Here is a 13,303-nt window from a genome sequence, read left to right on the forward strand (position 1 = left end):
TCATAATTTATTTTGAAAATATTTTTTTTCTTTTATATTATCGTTTTATAATTTATTAATTTAACGCGGTTCTAATTAATTTAGATAAATTCTGAAAATATTTACTGTTAAAGAACAGTCTAGAGCATGTTCCTACTAAATTTCAAAAGAATCCCTTTATTAATAGCCGAGAAAAACGGTGCCAAAGAATTTTAGACATAAATACCCAAAAACAAAACCAAATTAATTGGCATAATTACTTCATAAATCAATTTACGCCTGTTCTAATTAACTTAGATAAATTTTGAAAACATCCACGGCTAAAGTGCAATTCAGAGCACGTTCCTTCTAAAATGCAAACTAATCGCATAGTTAATTGCCGAGAAAAACGGCCCCAAACATTTAAGTCGAATACCGAATAACCATCGAAAAAAACAAAACAAATATTTTTGACTTCAACTTGCTTATAGGCCTATAGTTTTTAACCTAAAAATTTAGGCTTTGATAAGAAAGAATCGCAACCCACTCGACGGTGATTCAAAGCTGCAAAAAAGGCCTTAATATATATCAGAAAAAGGCCTTAGCGTATAAGAGTTTATATATATTTTTTGGAGGGCATGCAGTGGGTCCACATTCCATGGGCCGAATAAATATCTACAAATAGGGGAAAAAGAAAGACGGAGAGAGAGAGAGAGATGCGGGAAGATGGGGGAAAAACTATTAAGGATTATAAGAGACGGGGAGCATGCAGAAAATTCCCATATAAGGAGTTTCTCCTGTCCTCCTTTTCATCACCCTCCGCTCCTTTTCGTCCTTCAAACGTAGATTCGATTTGTTTTCTAGAGAGGATCTCTCTCTCTAGTCAGTGAAGATGGGGCACGAGCCTCGTTTGCCCCATTTTGCTTATCTACCTACGTATATATATAAATACAAAAAAGATACAGTCTGCAACAATATTTTCATGAGAGCGATCGTGTACGCCAATATTTGCAAACTTATTTATTACAAAAATAAATATATACTTTGTAGAAATTTGTTTTCTCTGACAATCGAGATACTTATGGTATGCAGACTTATAAAGACGCTAGAATAATGTGTAATTAGAAATAAGCAATTGATACTACCTGTAATTGTTAACTTTCTTATCTAATGAGTATTTATAGATGATTCAAAATTAACAATGACGCTAGAAAGTTATACAATATTATTTGGAAAGAGAACAAACATATTGTTAATTGTTGTATTATTTTCTATTACTATAAATTAATTAGTTGGCAAGAAACATAGTCTAGAACCAAAAATTACTCATTAGCTGTTAATTGATAAATACGAGTCAAATTAGCGCGTTGGTCTTAATTGCCTATTCTCTAATTAAGCAATATGAAAATTTCCCCCGTATCTTCCGCAGCAAGACGTTTTGCAATTTTCGCGACAAAACGATTCTACTTAATTAACAGATTTGACTTAAAGATTGAAGTAGAATTATCCTACTATAACATAGTAGTTTTCCTCCTACACCCCTTAAACTTGATGATGATCAGTATAAAAGAAAATAGAAGAAAAAAATTCCCTTTCTTATACCATAATCCTGTAGAGGTTGTAGATGATATTGCAAGGTATACCACACCATACCATACCACTAAAAGTATCTGGCAATCGTAAAGGGGGGGGGAGGTGGCTTTCTATTGGCGCAAACCAGGGGTGAACCATACACCGAACTGTATAGGGGGGGGGGTAAAAAACGAAACGGGAGTTTGTTAATCGCATTAAGCCTTTTTTCTTCTTGGTCTTCTTGGTTCTCATATATTTTTTTGTATCTATCTCCAGATATACGTTTTTCCTTCTCGGTGAGTCTAGAAAGCACGTACAAGCGTTATCCCATGGCCCCTACGAACTATCAAAGTTATTTCTCTGATGCATTTTACCCCCCACCCCAACACCCTTATCCCCTCTCTTAAAACTGGCCAAGGCTTAACTACTATAGCTAACCCTAAATGTAACTCGCTCGTATACTCGGTATGGTATAGAGAAGAGAGAGAAAGAAAAAAACAAAGTTGGGTTTGGGGGTTACTTGGTTGGGTTGCGGCACCAAGTAAATAATGGTCGACAGTGATGTTATACTGCGCGTGGCCACCACGGTGAACATTTTGACTATAATATCACGTATTGTTCGTTTTATTTTCTTTCTTTTTTTGTACGTGTAACAAACGGGGCGTTAATGGTTATAACTTTAGTTAAAATACAGTTTGCGGGGTGGGTCGGGGAGTCTGTGGGTTTTTTAAACCCATAGCTGAGTTGACTTGGTGTGATTGTGATTGTTGTATTCTTTTTTCTTTGGAGGGGGGGGGGAGGTTGTTAGTGTAATTAAGTTTTACTCGTGATTGGGTATGGAGTTCTGGGACTGGACAACACCTAGTCCTTGTTTTATTTTTGTGAGATTACAGCGCCATTTCCCAGGCCATAGTGCTAATAAAATTAACTAATAACCTTTCTTTGAACCACGCACGCCTCTCCATGGTCACGTGTCTCTGACGTATTTCAAATAATATTTACCTCCACCACAGACGATGCCTTCTTTACCTTGTTTTCGAAACAAGTTGGGAAACCAAAATAAACCTCTCCGAGCCGAGACGAATTTACTTTCCAAACACAGGTCCGCAAGCCAATGAGGCAAACCGGAAATACATAGTTCTAATCGGCGAGATATTGACATGATCATTTAGTTTAAAGCGTTTTAATAATTTCCTGCGTATCCACAATTATTCTAATGAGGACCTAATATCTATCACTTAAATGTGTATTTAACTTTCGGCTCAATCTGAACCGTTAAGACCTCCTATAAGAGGACATGAAACAAGGTCAATTATGGTTAAGATCTAGGTTATCTTATCTCATAGACCCAGTCGTTTCAACACGTATGGAGAGATGAAGTATTAACATCCTTATTATTTAATGAAGCTAAAAGTTACGTTTACACTATATATAAATGTAGTAAAGATGAATTAAAAAGTAAACACCAAATTTTAAATGTTAATATCAAAAGATGTTCTTGGAATATTGAGATGAAACAGAGCTTTATAGCTACACAACTACTAAAAGAATCGTAATGCCGAAAAATATTTAAGTATTTCCATTTAATATTCTGCAAAAAGAAAATGTTATCGTTTTGTAAGAGATCTTTTCACCCTACTCGCTTTATATTAACTTTGATATGCGTGTACTGTTTCGATTCAGATGCAATCTTCATTACTCGTTCTATATTAACTCTCACTTGTGTCAGTACATAGAAATAAGTTTATCTTAAATAATTAATTAAATATAAATGGTATTAATTATTTTAATCGCCAGTAAATAACTTTAAAAATAGTTAAATCGTTTAAAATAAAGTTGTTCCTATTTTCTTTCGAAACGTTGCTAATATTGACGTTTAAAGTGAAGGGTACCCCTCTTGCCCGCTTTCTTCAAATTTTGGGGTATATATACGATTCGTTTCCATTATAATAATAGATAAAAACGCATTCGCGTGAACCGATGGTGGAAGCCCTGCCATTGGGAGGCTAGACGTTTCTCGTAACCCTAGCCGATCGCCGCGTATATCTTGAAACCAATAATAGATAAAAACGCATTCGCGTGAACCGATGGTGGAAGCCCTGCCATTGGGAGGCTAGACGTTTCTCGTAACCCTAGCCGATCGCCGCGTATATCTTGAAACCAAACGGTGACGAAGGAAAAGAAGCCGGAATGGACTGACTGGCGTCCATGTGGAATGGACAAAGACCTAAAGATGGTGGTGCATAGAAGCTGGTGTCAATGTGGAATTGACGAAGAACAGAAGATGGTGGTGCATAGAAGCTGGTGTCAATGTGGAATTGACGAAGAACAGAAGATGGTGGTGCATAGAAGCTGGTGTCAATGTGGAATTGACGAAGAACAGAAGATGGTGGTGCAAAGAAGCTGGTGTCAATGTGGAATTGACGAAGAACAGAAGATGGTGGTGCATAGAAGCTGGTGTCAAGGTGAAATTGACGAAGAACAGAAGATGGTTGTGCTTGGAAGCTAGCAAGTACAGACTAGTGTCCATGTGGAGTGGACGAAAACTAAAGCTGGTGGTGTTGGAACTCAAGTAGAATAGCCAGAGGAGACAAACCCAAATTTCCGTGAACTGTCAATGCAGTCCGGAAATTGGGAACACGTTTGCTCCGATACGCAAACTGCGAACGCGGTCACGTGGGGTCTGACAGACAGACACACAGACAGACAGACACACACACAGACACGACCGGTGTAATACCTCTCCGTGACATACGTCACTCGGAGAGGTAATAAAACTAAGATTTTATCTTTGAACCGAGGGGGTAGGCACTTGAGAACTCAGGTGTACAATATGTCTTGAACTCAATGTACTGTCAAAGCTGAACTGTGAGTTCCTAAGGCTGTGAACTCAATGTACTGTCAAAGCTGAACTGTGAGTTCCTATGGCTTTGAACTCAATGTACTGTCAAAGCTGAACTCTTTTGAACTCAGGTGTACACAGAGATCCAGAGCGTCTACCCCCTCGCTTTGAACCACGCACGCCTCTCCATGATCACGTGTCTCTGACGTATGTCAAATAATTTTTACCCACACCCGGTCCCTTTAAATGAAGACGTGACGGATAATTAAAAGGAATAATCAAACGAAATCCGCGGAACGTATCTGCGTGTTAGCATCGAAAATGAGTTGTAACACTGTTTTTTAAACGTTTGGGTGTAAAATTAATATCATTAGGATTTGCTACGGTAGCCTAAGTATCCCCTAAAGATCTCTCTATAGCACCCCTTTGCCCCCCCCCCTGGTTCTCGACCGCACCCTTTTCAACTTATCCATCCGTTGAAAATGAGCCATGTACCGACTATCACTCCTTCACCTAGATTATCAGAAAAAGGACCATGGAGCTCCAAAAAAACTTCATACTTGAATTAAAATAAATGAATTAAAATGGTTCGGGTGAAAAAGAAAACAACTGAGATATCAAAGGGTTTTTAGGGGTATCACGTGGAAACTGTAAGCTTTATTTAATATTATTAAAAAAATATATAAACGGGATAATGGGTGGAGAAAAGTTATTGTTGTTTTTATTTACAATTCGTTAGAGGTTTACTTATGGGATTGGTAAACAAGTGGGTGTTTACCGTTGTACCGACTACTGTTCTTCAAACATGATGCTTATATGCGTCATTAAATTAAAGATCTGATTAAGAATGGAGTGAAAACGTTGAAGCAGGGATAGATTTAATTTTAAAAGTAGGAATGGACAACGGTTGGTATTTACTTCAGTCCGACTCATAGCCCAGTATAGGGCCCCTCTCTCCAACACGCAACGAAAAGTTTATATTATCTTATTGGCTCACTTAAACTACGTTTTGATGATACCTAATTCCTTTTTACCTCTGTCGCTATGACCCGCTTCTTCTTTCATACCCCTCCGTCCCGTGGAAGGGGGTCCGGGACTTTGACGCGCGTCCACATTACTCTGTTCTCCATTCCTACTTCTAAAATTAAATCCATCCCTGGTTGAAGATATAATGAAATTGAAAATGCCGAGAATATAATGTTAATATGAGACCCTTAACTGTTACTAGTGTTTACTTGAATAGTTAACGTAATTGTATTGTATGACATCAATGGTTATAGTTAACAACTGAAATCGAAAGGCTTTAATTATTGTATACATTGACGTTTGATGTCGGAAAAGGTTAGGAATGTCCCCTAAGTAATTTTTGTCAGCCTCTATTGACACGTCCAATTTGTAGTCAGTCGAATCGGGGAGCTTAACCGTGTTTAACCTTAACGGAAGTTACCTAGCTAATTTCCCGTCAATTTTCCAATGAAATGAAACAGTTCTATGACAGGCATTGCGTGTAAAAATCAAGCCCCGCTGTACATATACGCTCATAACGAAAAAAAAAAAGAAATACCGGATCTATATCGATTATTTTCTCTTTACTTAATACCATAAGTTCATAAGATATGTTCACCATAAGTTTGTTAATCTCTGGTTACAAACTGGAGCTTGTCATGAAGTGACGTAGGTCATAGATTCGATTATTTTCTCTTTACTTAATACCATAAGGTCATAAGATATGTTCCGTAATAAGTTTGTCACTGGTTACAAACTGGAGCTCGTCATGAAGTGAGGGAGGTAGGTCATAGATTCAGGGTAAAGCGACGCCTGGTGAGGCGCTGCTGTCAAAGGCTTAGTACAGACCAAATAGGAATTAAAATGGACTGCAAAATTAACAGCCGAGTGTAGGACTTCAATTCTCGCTTGTCGTTCTCGAACTAGCTCGAGCTGTAAGTCTCTAGCATTACGAAGTATAGGAAGCGTCATACTTATGGAAGGAACATAACTTATAAACTTATGTTAATACGAGATTGGTGCGATGGCTTTTGCCTCTCCGTAACGTTTTGATTACGTATTCGCCGCCCTGAGAAATCAACATCTGCTATTGGCCGGTTTTTATTTGTTTGGTGTTTTTTTTTTATTACTTCTCTATTCTGTACTATTTTAAATGAAGCCGTAATTTTCTTAAGCCACTTATTATCTCCCAGAACAAATTATCTTCTTCTAGACCTATACGAATATTGAGTTATGAATCAATAAGTTATGCAAAGTAATGTTTTACCTGCAGAAATATGCTTTATTTATTTCTTTCATCTATGTTAGCCTAGGCCTTGTTCGTATTTAGAACTTAATTTTTAATAATTATTTCCTATCGCATTCTCAGATCTATAAAGTTACATTTTTTGGTATTTTAGAGAAACAAAAAAGTAGTATTAAATAATAAGGTAGATAAATCCCTGATTGGTCGAACCTCTAACCCCTTACCTCTGAGAAATCAACCAATCCCGTAAGGGTAAGTGGTTCTAGCTAGCAGACGCCACTAAAGCAATGGCGGATGGCGCAGTAGTCCTTGATTATTTTTAAGACTAATTAAATGTACTAATTATTTTGGTAATAAGAGATGATTTTTTTTTATATTTTTCCTTTTATATTCAGAAAAAGAAAGTTATGTTGCCTAAAATTTTCCTTTCACCATTGCCTAGATCATTTCCTTTTATTATTAAATTTTTTATTTGTCTTTGCAACAAAACTGAGAGCGTCTTTCGTAATATATAATTTAAAATTTAAATTTCAAAATCGGCTTAAAATATATATTTTTTTCAAATATGATTTCAACGTTTCCAATATGCCTATAGCGTTCGATAATACCGCCATATTAAAAGTACAAGTACAAGTAGGAGTAGTTGAAAAGTTAAATACAAAATCCATGTTATAAATTGCTTAAAGCTTTTAAAGCAATGGGCATTTTCAAAAGCCGAATTTGGTACGTAAGTCTATTCGGTTGTTGGGTTGGTTTCGCTTTATAGAGAGAAAGCTTCGTTCCATATGTTGTTATTGAATGGCTATCGAAGTAGCAAACAAAACAACACAATATTACACTCCCCTTTATCGTAATATTAATGGACTATTTCTATTGAATGCCTCGAATGCTTTATATTGTACCTTTTGTTGTACATGCTCTGTGTTTTGATATATTTTTCTAATGAAATATGTTTTGGAGGGACGGTTATGTTTTCCTAAATTATTATAGCGATACACAGACGTACAAAGTGGGCGTGCGTACAGGGAGTTCACCTTTCTGGTTCATACAAAATGAGAAAAAAAAACCAAAAACATAGCTATATAGGGTCTGTGAAACGTTGACTTGTTTATTCTATATTTGGTTTTGTCCTTTGTGGCTTATTAAAGGGAACCTGAAGCATACCAACAAGTTGATTTCTTTATATGGTTAGCGTTAATAAAATCAAGAACATATTTAGGATACCGTAAGAAAGACAAAACAAGGTAATTCTAACGCCATAGAGTTGTATTTTTCAGAATATGAAGGAGGAGCTTTTTCTTCTTTTGTTTACTGTACTGGCGCCCTCTATTGGCTACTTTAATTTTTAAATATTCCATAAGTATTTCAACCTTTGACCTTGTAAGTTCAAGATGGCGCAAGAAACATATTCAGGATACGTGGATACCTTAAGAATGTTAAAATAATGTAATTCAAACGCCTTGGAATTAGGTTTTTTAACAAATGAGAGAGGAACTTATTTTGGAAATTTCTTGGCGACATCTATTGGTTATCTGTATTTTTAATTATTCCATATATATTTCAATCTTTGATAACCTTTAGTAGGAGCTTATAATACAACCGATTTTAAGGCGCTACCGTGAACGGATTGGGTAACAATTTCAACAAAAGTCATAGGCCAACGTTCTTATGGTATCCTGAATATGTTCTCTTTAAAGCACCTTTTGACACTTTCCAGGATTTTTAATCTGTTTTTCAAAATTGGCGATGCCTTTAAGATCTGACCCCTTTTAGTCTGTATTTTCCTTCACCGAGTAATAATACATTATTTAAATGAGTAGGGGTTATTTTAAAGTTTATTTTTAATCGCATTAATTTTTCAAATTGAATAATGGATTGAAAATCGGGTACTCATTTTTAATGCATATTTCCGTATTCTGAGAGAAAACATTAATTTTACTAAGTAATAATTTTTGTATTTAATCTCTTGATGTGTTACTTTTAATTCCCGTTAGTGTTTCTAAGTTGTAATTATATATAATTTTCAGTCAAGTTTTCTTTATATTTATTTATTCAATAGAGTTTGACTTACGTTTCTGATTTTGTTATGGGAGTTTCCTTTTCGTATACAACTAAATGATTATCCAAAACAACGTAAGGTAGACGGTACGTTGTACGTACCCGTCCCACAATGCATTTCAAATAATAGTAATAATAATCTAAGCCTTTTGCTAAAAACCCATTTACCTAATTGCGTGTCATTGTCATTGGATTTACGTTGAAATATTATGATATATGTTATTTTATTTTTCTACCAAAGCAATATCATTTTTGGACTTTGCTTATACTGAGGGGAAGATCACTTATTCTAAGGGCGAGTTAGATATAAATTGAATCGTGGTTAAATAAGGATAATCATTATTTTAACTTTTAATCGAGGTAGCACCGTAGCGATATAGTTATCAATATTCGATCCAGACACGATTTATTCGATCCAGACTCGATTTATTCAATCTGAACACGATTTATTTGATCTGTACACGATTTATTTGATCTGTACACGATTTATTTGATCTGTACACGATTTATTTGATCTGTACACGATTTATTTGATCTGTACACGATTCATTTGATCTGAACACGATTTATTCAATCTGAACACGATTTATTCAATCTGAACACGATTTATTCGATCTGAACACGATTTATTTAATCTGAACACGATTTATTTAATCTGAACACGATTTATTCAATCTGAACACGATTTATTTAATCTGAACACGATTTATTCAATCTGAACACGATTTATTCAATCCGAACACGATTTATTCGATCTGAACACGATTTATTCGATCTGAACACGATTTATCTAAACTGAACACGATTTATTTAATCTGAACACGATTTATTCAATCTGAACACGATTTATTCGATCTGAACACGATTTATTTAATCTGAACACGATTTATTTAATCTGAACACGATTTATTTAATCTGAACACGATTTATTTAATCTGAACACGATTTATTTAATCTGAACACGATTTATTTAATCTGAACACGATTTATTCAATCTGAACACGATTTATTCAATCTGAACACGATTTATTCAATCTGAACACGATTTATTCAATCTGAACACGATCTATTCAAATCTAAAAACTATTTATTCAAATCTAAACACGAATTTTTTCAATCTGAACACGATTTATACAATCTGAACGCCGTTTTAATAAACCAATCTTAATATTCTGAACTGAATTTGAACATTCTAGGCAATCTAAACAAGATTAAAATCGGATGATTAATCAGTTGAGGGATGCGTCGTTAAACAAGAAAGTGATCTGCCCCTCGGGTAACTTAAAATCACTGGCGAACTGGAGCGTGTAGCGATAGCATTACCGTTAGGCTTAGCTACAGAGCCGAGGCTTAAGAGAATGACGTTTTAAAATGATTAAAAATTATTTCATTACACTGCAAAACTTTATTACTCCAGAAGACGGCTTTTTTTTTCTTTTTCTTTTCCTAGCTCTCTTTTTTTATTTTTAAATTTCGTATAAAAACTAAAAATTCATTATTTAAAGAAAGGAGTTTTTCGTTTCAAAAACATCTGGTATTAATAGCTAGGGTTTAGACTTGTCAACCAGCTTAAATTAGTGCTATAAACTTAAGTTGATTTTGAGGCGCTTTTTAACTCCATTTTACGGCGTATAACTAAAACATAGAAGAAATAGTTTTAATATTTAAAGTTCATAATCGATTTTAACTTTGTCTGTGGTCGGAAATTCTTTTTAATAAATTAGTTTTTCGTTTCTTCCCTTCCCTACGCTCTCTCTCTCTCTCGAGAATCTTAAGAATTTCCTCAGATTAAGCTTGAGAAGTTTACCAGATTTCACTCATAACTTAGAATGCTTTCAGAAGTCAATTAACGACTTGAAGTTACGGGGTACGCGTGTCCCTAACTTAACTAAAATCACGGGTGACAACGGCGCCATCTATCATGTAAATTATCTGATTTTGAACATAGGAAAAATATGTTTTTTGACCAATGTTTCGCCTTTAAATGCCAATTTCTGTAAGAAATTTCCATTGTTTTTATTTAAAACAACTAGTTTCTTCTGACGTCATAGGGTTTATGACCTTTGAACTTTGATATCTCAGATCGTAGATGGAAATATCCCTGAAATCAGAGTAGCTTTTTCACGACACAAATTATATCTCTTTAAAAAAATAGTAACGAATTCGATCAGCAGCGACGTCATGGGGTTGTGACCTTTGAACTTTGACATCTCAGGTCATAGATGGAAATATCCTTGATATCAGAGTAGCTACTTCACGACACAAATCATCTCTTTAATTAAAATAAAATTAATAACAAATTAGCTCCGGTCATCGCTTGCGAACAGCGATTTAACCTTTGACCCTCGAATATCTTCGTTTCAATAATATTCTTTAATTGAAGCTTGGGGCTTTTATAATTTCGGCTTAATCTATTTTGTCTCCTAGATTAAAAAATTGTGTAAGCGCCATTTTTACGAGTTTTTCGTTGCAACCATAGAAACCCGGGGAAAGATGAACTTTCTGAACATGTTATTATTATTTTTCTTCTTTTTTTATAACATATTCGTTTCCCAGGCTACTGGAATTCCGAATTTTTAAAGAGAAATTTTTGTGTAGAAACGTCACGTAGGAATTTATCTGAAAATGGTTGGTGAGGGGAGGAGGGACGAACACGGACGAACATCCAAGCTTACCTGAAGCCCCCAAACCCCCCTTATATTTTACTTGTCATGTCATAGTGTATGTTTATTCCCTTCAATCATAAGATTATCAGCAATAAGTCTCCAATTACATTATACCCCTATTGGAACTTTTCAATAACGATTTCATTTTGCGCGTGATATTGCAATTAGGCTTAACGAATAATAATATTTTTTACACATCACGTTATTTTTTTTTAATTTCAAAATTCAAACCAAGGCTTAACCATTTTTGCCCCCACCCCCTTATATACTATGGTCACACGTGACATATTTCAGACTTACAATCATGAACTTATACATGTACCTAAAAGTCACGTTTTGGGAAATGATTTAAAACCAGATAAGGAACACTCACTTTCTCCAATAAGAATTGTTGCAAGGCTTAAAAATAGGCCTTTGTTCTCTTTTATTGTCAATTACTATTAAATATTTAAAGTATTTTAAAAGATCCAGTGAGAGAGAGAGCAAGTGCATTATGGGTATTTATTCATAGACCCCTGTCGAAAAAGCTAAGGTCAATTAGAATAAAAACGAGGTATCGGATACTTTGAATTATCTTTTAAGTACCTCTATATTTAGAGGGATACACTTTTACCAATTGAGTGACCCCTTCCCTTCGAAATTGGAGGGGGAGGGGGTTGAAGAAGGGGTTCTGTTTTCTCGTAGCCAACGAAGTGTAAAGCTTAAAACCGGGGGCCCTTTCCCCATTAGCAAAAATATATAGCAGCTCTTAGGTCCTCGGGACCAATGGGGTTCGTATACCCCCAGAATAATCTAGGTGCTCTTCAAATTGAAGCACTTTCAAGATTGGAATAACTCTAATCGTATTCTTCTATGGAATTATTTTCATCGGGGAAAACACTAAATTAATATACCTTTCAAAGACTGCAGTATTTTACAACGAGTTTCAAATTCAAAATCCCGCATGGCTCAGCGCTCTTGAAAAGTCTAGATAGCTGCTACCATGTACCTACGCGATTTTATAAATCCGAAAGATTTTCAAAGCCGAAATATTTATTATTTCCAAAACGTCTTTGTTTTAATTGTTACCTATAAGATATAATTGAAGTATTTCGTTAGGGCTAGTTATTTTTCAATTTTTAAATATGAATATCGCATTAATAATAGCGGAATATCACATTGAATAGTTGAAGTTGTGTAATATCACATTGAATAGTTTGAAGTTGTGTAATATCATATTGAATAGTTTGAAGTTGTGTAATATCACATTGAATAGTTTGAAGTTGTGTAATATCACATTGAATAGTTTGAAGTTGTGTAATATCACATTGAATAGTTTGAAGTTGTGTAATATCACATTGAATAGTTTGAAGTTGTGTAATACCACATTGAATAGTTTGAAGTTGGGTAATATCACATTGAATAGTTGAAGTTGTGTAATGTCACATTGAAATAATGTCAGGGAATATCTGATCAGGGATAGATTTAATTTTAGAAGTAGGAATGGAGAACAGAGTAATCTGGGCGCACGTCAAAGTCCCGGACCCCCTTCCACGGGACGGAGGGGTATGAAAGAAGAGGCGGGTCATAGCGACAGAGGTAAAAAGGAATTGCGTATTTTTCGCCGTCCCCGTCAGCAACGTCATCAAAACGTAGTTTAAGTGAGCCAATAAGATAATTTAAACTTTTCGTTACGTGGTGTTGGAGGGAGGGGCTCTATACTGGGTGGTCTATGAGTCGGAATAACTGAAGTAAATACTAACCGTTAGACTCCATTCCTACTTATAAAATTAAATCTATCCCTGATCTCATTAAATAATCAAGTTGAAAATGGAAACGGTATATTTTAGTACGATGGCATCATAACGGTGTCGCCATGGAAAGGATATCTGCCCAGGGATCCATGTAATTTTGTGTCGTTCTCGACGCCTTAACTTTAACACATTTCTCAAAACTTATAAGAAGCTTGATATAACT

The 13,303-nt window shown here is 35.2% G+C and overlaps 1 protein-coding gene across 14 annotated transcripts in view; it reads left to right on the plus strand.

Moving 5' to 3' along the window:
* Positions 1-13,303, plus strand: part of LOC149673433 (nephrin-like) — a 193,278-nt gene that overhangs the window by 54,179 nt on the left and 125,796 nt on the right. The gene's annotated exons all lie outside the window — the stretch shown is intronic.

This window comes from Phalangium opilio, unplaced genomic scaffold (genome assembly GCF_054372755.1).
Source record: "Phalangium opilio isolate 3A_F unplaced genomic scaffold, DU_Popi_V2 ptg000048l_1, whole genome shotgun sequence".
Taxonomy (NCBI): Eukaryota; Metazoa; Arthropoda; class Arachnida; order Opiliones; family Phalangiidae; genus Phalangium; species Phalangium opilio.